Genomic DNA, 11,396 nt, shown 5'->3' on the forward strand with positions numbered 1-11,396 from the left:
TAACCAGGTAAAATACATATTTAGGCAGAATTTTGCAAATATCTATTTTTCATCTTTCAGCAGCATAGAGCTTTTTTTCCAGTTATTTTTTTAAAAGTCAGGTCAAGGCTCCAAAAGCCCAAAGGCGATATAAGGGTGGCGGCTCACAACAGTTTTTGTTTGCTGGATCATTTTAGTTCAGCTGGGTGTCTTTCCTTTTGTTATGTTTCTTTAGGAGTTCAAAATGTGTTCATTACATAAATAACATGTCATTTTCTCTGTAGCATTTCATGGATTTCATAAGCAACACACTTTAGTTGTTCACACAAAGCATAAAAGTAAAAAACAATATATACAGTGCAAGGGCGTAGATTTGGTTTTGGCATTGGTGGGGACGGACGATTCAACCATCGAACCCTGTTTCTTTTTTTCCCTTTTTTGTCTTTGCTTCTTGATAAAAAAGGAGAAATATACTTGCCTACATGTGCTATTCTACATGCTTTTAAACCATTTAAAATTACAATTCATAGTTTTACATGTGAATTATATAATGTTAAATTACTATTAAACAAATGACTGAGTATTTTAGAGTTTAGTTTACTTCAGCCATATTTCATATAAATCAGGTATCATACAAACATAAAAATAGCTTCAAATACAGTCATGACAATAAAAGAATATGACTTTAAGGACTTAACAACATTACTTCAGTTACACCAACATCTCTGATACATCAGCACTAAGGGAACACTGAATGACCTGGTGGCTTTTGTCCATAAAACTACTCGTCTAAGATTACCACAAAGTAAAAGATCTCTCAGCAACATTATGCAACATTTTAGGCACTACTGCCCCGATCATGTCAGTGAGCTGAGAATTTTTTATTCTAAACATGAACTACTGTTACAGCAACAGACATGGACTACATGTCCCACACAGCAACTCAATGTCCACTATGTGAAGCAGCCAAACACATGCCTGCTCCTCTCGTTAACTGAGATAAACTGCTGACATATTGGTTTTCCATCTATACTGTCCAGTCTCTCCTGGTGGACATACAGCAGCATTGTTTAATCTCATTTGAGTCATTGTTGACCTTAGCCATGTTTTTAGTCTTCTGAGAGCACTGAAGCTTCTTTCAGCCTCAGTACCTGCGTTTTATCCTCAGATTAAAATTATTATTATTCTGTGCTTGATGTGCCTCACCTTTGGCCCTGGCTCTTCCCCTCTGACTGCACTAGGACATATTGCCACCTGATACAATAACACATTGATTCGTGCCATATAAAAAGTGAGACGTGTCAATTCAGATTCTTTGTCAAACATACACTAACGAATCAATTTACATCAGCAGCCTAACAACTGTCATGATAATAAATACTAGTTAATCTATAGCACCAAATCATCAGTCAGTCACCTGTGACCTCGCCTCTTCACCTCTGTCTGAGCTACAACATGGCAGAGCTGCCTCTGTCACCTGATGAATAACAGTGAGACATTCCACATACATGCAGTCACACATGTGCTTCAAATACAGTCATGAACCAACAGGTCATCATCCAGTTTCACCTGTGATCTTGTGTCACCATTACTCTCTGAGCTTTGTGTTGGTTGGAATATTTGCATATCATGACTACCTCATGATATTTTGTCTCAAAACCTCAAAACCCTATGAATATGTCAGTGCCATTAGGATGAAATTATTGTGTCACCAACATTTTAACGTTAGACATATAATTTTAACAGCCTCTGTAAACTAATATCCTGGCTGCTCGAGGCTGACGTTTTCTGACACTTTCAATCAAAATTAGAAATGCTGCTCTGAGACTGAGAGAACTAATAGTGCTGCATGTTGTGCAGTTAGTTTCCAAAACACGTTATTCATGGTTACATACAGTTTTAGACTGATGTGGGCCAAAGCCTAGCACAGTCTGTAACATTATTGTGACGGACACATTTTATGAGTGAACTTGGCTTTAAGTGACTTACAGGTTTCTTTGAAAAACACTTTCTTATATCCAGGTTCTTCCTTTTTGCTGCCGTCCTCCTCTCCTCCTCGCAGCGCAGGCTTGCCGCTGCTAAAACTAAACAGATCTCCCTGAAAGGCTCAGCCAATCACACTGGCCATATTTGTCACATGACGTAGGACTCCAGTAGAGGACGTAATTTAACTCTTTCTGCACCGCTGGGTGAATGAGACGCTGACAGATCATTTTTTTTCTTGTTTTTCTTTACTCGAAGAGATCAAATTATTGGTGGGGACAACTCAATAATCGCTGGATATTGGTGGGGACATGTCCCTTCCGTCCATGCCAAGTCTACGCCCTTGATACAGTGTTATCTTCATTTTAGATGTCAAAAAGTATTTGCGGCTCCCAGTGTTTACCTTTGCGTGGAAACCGGGTCCAAATGGCTCTTTGGGTCTTAAGGGTTGCTGACCCCTGTCCTAGAGTATTTAAAAGTAGAATGGGAGGCAGAGCCTTCAGTTTTCAGGCCCCTCTTCTGTGGAACCAGCTTCCAGTTTGGATTCGGGAGACAGACACTATCTCTACTTTCAAGGTTAGGCTTCAAACTTTCCTTTTTGCTAAAGCATATAGTTAGGGCTGGACCAGGTGACCCTGAATCCTCCCTTAGTTATGCTGCAATAGACGTAGGCTGCCGGGGGATTCCCATGATGCATTGAGTTTTTCCTTTCCAGTCACCTTTCTCACTCACTATGTGTTAATAGACCTCTCTGCATTGAATCATATCTGTTATTAATCTCTGTCTCTCTTCCACAGCATGTCTTTATCCTGTCTTCCTTCTCGCACCCCAACCAATCACAGCAGATGGCCCCGCCCCTCCCTGAGCCTGGTTCTGCTGGAGGTTTCTTCCTGTTAAAAGGGAGTTTTTCCTTCCCACTGTCGCCAAAGTGCTTGCTCATAGGGGGTCATATGATTGTTGGGTTTTTCTCTGTATCTATTATTATAGGATATACTGTACAATATAAAGCGCCTTTAGGCAATTGTTGTTGTGATTTGGCGCTATATAAATACAATTGAATTGAACTGAATTACAGCAGTGTAACTGAGACCACAGGGCACAGAACTACTAACTCTGAAAGAAGTACAGTAAGCAGCGCACTGTGTGAAGTCATGTATGTAAGCTTCAAGTTTAGCCTTTTGATGGTTGTCAGGATGAGTTTTCGAGCCTGTTAACCCAGAGTCACCCCAACTGATCCATTATGGTCAATTCTGATACCAAAAAATGACTTGAGATCGGGAGAGCAGCTGACCCTGCTGTTAGGAATTTGAGGCTCGTCTTACTTGATTTCTGGTTCTGCTGCTTCTGTGCTGAGCTCTCATTACCAATGCAGCTCAGGCTGTTTCCTCTACACAGTGATAGGGAAGCAGCTGAGGTACAGACAGGCTTTATTTAACCCTCCTGTTATGTTGTGGGTCCAACTGACTATTTTGATATTTGAAAAACATTTTTAAAAATAGTTCAAATTGCTTTTTTAACATGAAACTTCTTTTGCTTGGCTAAAAAAGTGTGATCAACATATAAATGGTCCATCTGACATATCTGTAACCCTGCAGGTTCATATTACATAGATACGGTTCGAGTCAGTTTGACCTGGCAGTCAAAGTGGAGGCTAACGGGGTGAGCCATATTTCACTTCAAACACACAACTGACTTACTGACCTCATGTGTAAAGTGATGTTATTACGTTTGATGGGAACCTTTTCTGCTCTCCGGGCCAGCTCCACCCACACTGAATGTACACTCAGCAGGAAATGAGCACAGTACATAAGGACTCTGCAGTGGAGACATTACACTCTGCAGCCTGTCAGTTTATTACCAAACGGGCAGCAGAAGTAAAAAGCTGAGAGTCCAGCAGGCTCTGGAGCTTTGATCACAGGGTGGGAGATTCGTCTGAGGAGGATGTGGCTGAAGAACATCTTGAAGTCTGATGATTCAGATTATGAACCAAATGAGGAAACTGCTGTTCATATCCCTCCAAGGACAACAATATTATCAAAAAATGGTTAAATATAGTGATCTTCATCCTGAGATACACATCAGCCAAAACTGTCTGCACGAAACACAATAGCAAACGGTGCCAAGTCCCACTAGTGTGGCAGTGACTCGTGTGACAGAGCTCGGTACAGAAAGTCATTCTGAAAACAGCTAATCTGAAGAGACGGTGTATCTGAGGGAGAACTGACAGGATGCATGTCTGGGAGTCCTGGCTGGGTCTGTGAGTCAGCAGCCAGTCTGTGGGATGCAGAACACGTCTCTGGAGACTTTGTATTTTGTCTCAGTAATCTGATTTGAAAATTGAGATACGAATGTTCAACATGCTTACAGCTATTATTACTACATTTTAGAAAAGTCGATATCATGGAAAACATTCTGTTTTGTATGCAGGACTTTCCAATGTACATTAAAAATGTTTTAATACACATTTTTTATGAAAAAACGAGTTATATATCAGCATTGAACCATGATCTGTGAGCTACATTGCATTAAATATTGATTGAAATGTTAGTAATGGAGTTCATCATGACATATAAACACTGTTTATGGGAATATTTGGGTTTCTGACACTTTTGGACGACTAACAATGACGTGTGTCAAACTGACCCACACATATCATTGTTGTACCTGAGAACAGGAGGGTCAGCAGAAGTACAGTACTTGTGTTAAAAAATCTGAACTCTTGAACAAGCGTGCAGGCTGTGAAATGTATTCACAGTCAGAAAGCTTTTCTGAAGATGTTTCTACTATTTTGTCCAAAGCTAACTGAGCCTCACGCTACTAATAATAAGAACAAAATAATATATTTAGTGCATTAGTACAACATTAGTTGTAGTGAATCAACAACAATCAGTTTCTGCTGTGAGCTTCACTGTGAGCCGTCGTCCTGCTCTAACCTGCAGTGTTTTCACGCACCCTGTAAATAACGCACAGTTTGTACACACTTCAGGTTCATATGACATTTTGCATCATATACTGATCCAGTATATAGTATATTAAAGGTCGCTCTCATGTAAGCTTTAGATTTCAGATTGCATTGAACAGCCCTCGCCTTCAAACCGAACCGCTCTCCCTCCCACCCCTTCCTGTATTTCTCCTTTCAAAGACACTTCTGGATTGTTCTGCCCCACTTAAACTCTTAGTACAGCGCTACACATGATGCATAAATGAAATGTTTTTTCATCATTTTGATGGCACGCAATGATGAAATAAAAACCTGCCTCAAACTTCTTAAAAGAAAAGTAACAAGCTTGTTCTGATAATCTGACGTAGAGCAGATACTGGAGTCTTTATGCTGATGTGCTGATTAATGCATCAGACCAGAACTTAAAGATCCTGTTTCCAGATCCATGTTTTATTACCGGCTGTGGAAATCGTGTATGTCACTGTTCTCTCTGCTACTGCTAAATAATGTTTTCTGTATATCCACAGACCGCACATATCCACAGACCTCATATATCCACAGACCACACATGTCCACAGACCGCACATGTCCACAGACCTCATATATCCACAGACTGCACATATCCACAGACCTCATATATCAACAGACCTCATATATCCACAGACCTCACATATCCACAGACCTCACATATCCACAGACCTCATATATCAACAGACCTCATATATCCACAGACCTCACATATCCACAGACCTCATATATCCACAGACCGCACATGTCCACAGACAGCATAAATCCACAGACCTCATATATCAACAGACCTCATATATCCACAGACCTCATATATCCACAGACCGCATATATCCACAGACAGCATAAATCCACAGACCTCATATATCAACAGACCTCATATATCCACAGACCTCACATATCCACAGACCTCATATATCCACAGACAGCATAAATCCACAGACCTCATATATCAACAGACCTCATATATCCACAGGCCTCATATATCCACAGACCTCATATATCAACAGACCTCATATATCAACAGACCTCATATATCCACAGACCTCATATATCAACAGACCTCATATATCAACAGACCTCATATATCCACAGACCGCACATATCCACAGACCGCAGATATACACAGACCTCACATGTCCACAGACCTCATATATCCACAGACCTCATATATCAACAGACCTCATATATCCACAGACCTCACATATCCACAGACCGTACATATCCACAGACCTCATATATCAACAGACCTCATATATCAACAGACCTCATATATCCACAGACCTCATATATCAACAGACCTCATATATCCACAGACCGCACATATCCACAGACCGCACATGTCCACAGACCTCATATGTCCACAGACCACACATGTCCACAGACAGCATAAATCCACAGACCTCATATATCAACAGACCTCATATATCAACAGACCGCACATATCCACAGACCGCACATGTCCACAGACCTCATATGTCCACAGACCGCACATGTCCACAGACCTCATATATCCACAGACCTCATATATCAACAGACCTCATATATCCACAGACCTCACATATCAACAGACCTCATATATCCACAGACCGCACATATCCACAGACCGCACATGTCCACAGACCTCATATATCAACAGACCTCATATATCCACAGACCGCACATATCCACAGACCTCATATATCCACAGACAGCATAAATCCACAGACCTCATATATCCACAGACCGCACATATCCACAGACGGCACATGTCCACAGACCTCATATGTCCACAGACCGCACATGTCCACAGACCTCATATATCCACAGACCTCATATATCAACAGACCTCATATATCCACAGACCTCACATATCAACAGACCTCATATATCCACAGACCTCATATATCAACAGACCTCATATATCCACAGACCGCACATGTCCACAGACCGCACATGTCCACAGACCTCATATGTCCACAGACCGCACATGTCCACAGACCGCACATGTCCACAGACCTCATATGTCCACAGACCGCACATGTCCACAGACCGCACATATCCACAGACCTCATATATCAACAGACCTCATATATCCACAGACCTCATATATCAACAGACCTCATATATCCACAGACCTCACATATCAACAGACCTCATATATCCACAGACCGCACATATCCACAGACCGCACATGTCCACAGACCTCATATATCAACAGACCTCATATATCCACAGACCGCACATATCCACAGACCTCATATATCAACAGACAGCATAAATCCACAGACCTCATATATCAACAGACCTCATATATCCACAGACCGCACATATCCACAGACGGCACATGTCCACAGACCTCATATGTCCACAGACCGCACATGTCCACAGACCTCATATATCCACAGACCTCATATATCAACAGACCTCATATATCCACAGACCTCACATATCAACAGACCTCATATATCCACAGACCTCATATATCAACAGACCTCATATATCCACAGACCGCACATGTCCACAGACCTCATATGTCCACAGACCGCACATGTCCACAGACCGCACATGTCCACAGACCTCATATATCCACAGACCTCATATATCAACAGACCTCATATATCCACAGACCTCACATATCCACAGACCTCATATATCTACAGACCTCATATATCCACAGACCTCACATATCCACAGACCTCATATATCCACAGACCTCACATATCCACAGACCTCATATATCCACAGACCTCATATATCCACAGACCGCACATATCCACAGACCTCATATATCCACAGACCGCACATGTCCACAGACAGCATAAATCCACAGACCTCATATATCAACAGACCTCATATATCCACAGACCGCACATATCCACAGACCGCACATATCCACAGACCTCATATATCCACAGACTGCACATATCCACAGACCTCATATATCCACAGACCTCATATATCAACAGACCTCATATATCCACACACTGCACATATCCACAGACCTCATATATCAACAGACCTCATATATCCACAGGCCTCATATATCCACAGACCACACATATCCACAGACCTCATATATCCACAGACCGCACATATCCACAGACCTCATATATCCACAGACTGCACATATCCACAGACCTCATATATCCACAGACTGCACATATCCACAGACCTCATATATCCACAGACCTCATATATCCACAGACTGCACATATCCACAGACCTCATATATCCACAGACCTCATATATCCACAGACTGCACATATCCACAGACCTCATATATCCACACACTGCACATATCCACAGACCTCATATATCCACAGACCTCATATATCCACAGACTGCACATATCCACAGACCTCATATATCCACACACTGCACATATCCACAGACCTCATATATCCACAGACCTCATATATCCACAGACCACACATATCCACAGACCTCGTATATCCACACACTGCACATATCCACAGACCGCACATATCCACAGACTGCACATATCCACAGACCTCATATATCCACAGACTGCACATATGCACAGACTGCACATATCCACAGACCGCACATATCCACAGACTGCACATATCCACAGACCTCATATATCCACAGACTGCACATATCCACACACTGCACATATCCACAGACCTTATATATCCAGTTTCACCTGCATACACAGTTTCTTGGTAAATCGATGTCTCCTTGGCCTGGTTCCTTCTTATCTGTGTGTTTATGTGTAAAAATCACATCCAGTCTAGCCTACGCTCTCCAAACATTATACAAATGTTTGTCCCCTGAGTCAGAACACAATTAAAAAACAACAACATTTAAATATGGCTTTCTGGAATAATCCACAGAATGAACTGAAATGGTCAGAAATAGTTACAATGTGGGACTTTAGTTGTATTTATATGAGCGAGAGAAAAGCTCCTCTGGTTAGTGTGACTGCTTATAATGTCATTGTTGCATATTCTTCCTGTGTCTGTGTGGAATATTGCATTGTTATATTGTTATGTATTGTATTTATGTGCTGCCCTCTTGGAAACTTTGATCTGGATAAATAAAGGACAACAATAAAAATAACAGAAGATTCTATGCACTGTTACCAAGTACTTGTATTTTGTTACTTTCGACCTCTGTTACGACACAGTTCAATTTCAATCCACAGCAAGTACAGCTGCCTCGAGGCGTTTTACATACAGACGCACACAAAGTCACTCTAATTTGGAACCTGGGGAAAACATCCATATTATCTGCAGTATCAGGACCAGGACCAGGTATTGCAGATTATTTGTGTTTTTTTCCCAGTGAAGGCCACGATGTGTCCTCTCATACATCAGTGAGACATCAGAGACGTGAGACATGTAGCAGTGAAATGTGTTTGGATGGTTTCGTATACACCATGTTCATAATCATACTGTACATATTTCACATGCTCTGTTCAGCTAAGTACTTGTGTGGCTCGTGAGGGTGGTAGGCTGTGAATGTTGGATGGCAGTCTCTACACTGAAAAGAAATCACATTACTTCTTAATGAGGTCATTTTAAAGCTGGAGCCAAAAGAGCTTGAAAGCAACAGTGAATGGAGCTGAGAGAGCAGAGGGAACTTTAAGGAATCACTCGGTGTGTCTGACAGACTGATGGTCAGTAAACACATCAAAGAGACATTCACGCTTTTTGCTTTTAAATTATAAGTTCAAGAAGAAGAAAAACAACACACACACACACACACGGTGTTGTTGTTGAGGTTATATAGTTTAACCTTCTGCTGTTATCTACATGTATCTAGATACACTGCTACCAATAATAATAATAATAATAATAATAATAATAATAATAATAATAATAATAATAATAATGCATTAACACCAAACTTTTTCTAAAGAAAACGTTGCTGGTCAGATTGGTTGGTTATGATTAGTTAGTATCTGAAAGTCTTCAATAACGTCACTTATTTAGTTCACAGCTGTCCGTAAAATGCGTAATACAGTGAAGCGCTCAGACGGTCCAGAGCTGTGCAGCCAAGCACGATACTGCTGATGCTCGCTGTTTTCCAGCGTGTCCCTATTCTGTGAAAGCGACACACTCGCAAAGGCTCAGTCACTGCTGTGTTACCGTCCACGTCTCTAAACGTGTACTCAGTGCGAAGATAACGCAGAGCTACTGTACCTGCGGGCTACACTGTGTTCCTCTAAGGCTTCCACTTCCAGCTCGAACAATCCTCCGTGTTTTCAGCGGGTTTTTTCCTTTTTAAAGAGAGATGAAAGGCGCGCTTCACAGAGCGCCTGTGTGCAGGAATAAAGTGGCGCAAAGCTTCTGAAGAAAAGCGGCTCCAAACTTCAGAAGTCCCGATATCCCGATATCCTCTCCAGGAACACCGAGGCAAAAAAACACAGAGACAAAGTCAAACTTCAGCCTGCTGAGCCACAGTCACGGATGGTTTGGGTTCGGGTTGAACTGTCACTCGGCTGCCCCACTCCCCACTGCACACGGAGGGTGGAGTCACGTCCAGATTTGTTGAGGTGGTTCTTTTGCGCCCAGCTCCTCCCCCCGTGGGCTCCCCACTCAACACTACGTGTTGTGATGTGTTGTCCATCACATCGTGTGATAACTCTACAGTAGTAATAATAATACTATGGTCTGTCAAACTGCGCTCTCCCAACTTGAACTTGTTACAACATGAAGCAGGAATTAGCAGATGTTAGCATGCTGCTCGGTGTTTCTTTACCGTTAGAGCCTCTGGCTGTCTCCAAGTTCAAATGAAACCAGCCGCACTGTATACGTGACTGTGCTTATTCGTCTTGGTTACTATGATGCCACACACATGGACATCTCTCTAACATTGTAACCTTTGTTCTTCACCTCCTTTAGTGCACTGGTAGACCCGGGCTTTCTTCTCAAACAGCACACTCTCACATATATATTCAACATACAACCATGTTAAAAATCGTTTACAGGACCCTACAGAGTACAGAAAAGTACAAAAAACACCTTAATGCTTCCTTGGGATAAGGCGATATAGGTGGCCTGTGTTGCATCTCAAATGATGCATTTCATGTCAGTACAATTAGAAAAAAGACTTGAAATCATACGAGTTGTTGGAAGGGCTGCCAGGCAAAGCCTCTTCTGTCTAAAGTCAGTGTGGTAGCACAGCTTAGGTTTGCAAAGCTGCAAAATGAACAACAAAACACTTAGAACAATATCCTTCAGACAGACGATACCAAAGTGAAGACGTCTGGCGGCGTGCAGAGGACCACTTTTAAATATCAGCACAAACTGTGAAGCACAGTGGTGGAGGCGTGGTGATCTGGGCACCTTTCAATCACTGAGTGGAGCATGAAGTGTGGACCATCTGTCAAATGTGCGTCCATCTGTCTGACAGTTAAAGCTTGGCTGTAATTGGGTCATGCAACAGGACGATGATCCCAAGCACAGCTGAAAAAGAAAAGAGTCAAGCTGCTGCAAAGGCCCATTCCAGACCTCAG

The 11,396-nt window shown here is 42.0% G+C and overlaps 1 protein-coding gene across 2 annotated transcripts in view; it reads right to left on the reverse strand.

The window, feature by feature from the left end:
* pdzd2 (PDZ domain containing 2) overlaps window positions 1-10,385 on the reverse strand; it is an 80,739-nt gene extending 70,354 nt beyond the window's left edge. Inside the window, exon 1 of one of the 2 annotated variants that reach the window (XM_084945199.1) lies at window positions 10,081-10,385. The gene's annotated coding sequence lies outside the window, so the exon portion shown is untranslated. Of the gene's footprint in view, window positions 1-1,968; window positions 2,783-10,080 lie in introns of those variants that run through there. The other variant, XM_084945200.1, reaches the window with a different exon arrangement.
* Between the last annotated feature and the right edge of the window lie 1,011 nt (window positions 10,386-11,396).

Source organism: Perissodus microlepis, chromosome 12 (assembly GCF_051167445.1).
Source record: "Perissodus microlepis isolate ML-2025 ecotype Zambia chromosome 12, ASM5116744v1, whole genome shotgun sequence".
Classification (NCBI taxonomy): Eukaryota; Metazoa; Chordata; class Actinopteri; order Cichliformes; family Cichlidae; genus Perissodus; species Perissodus microlepis.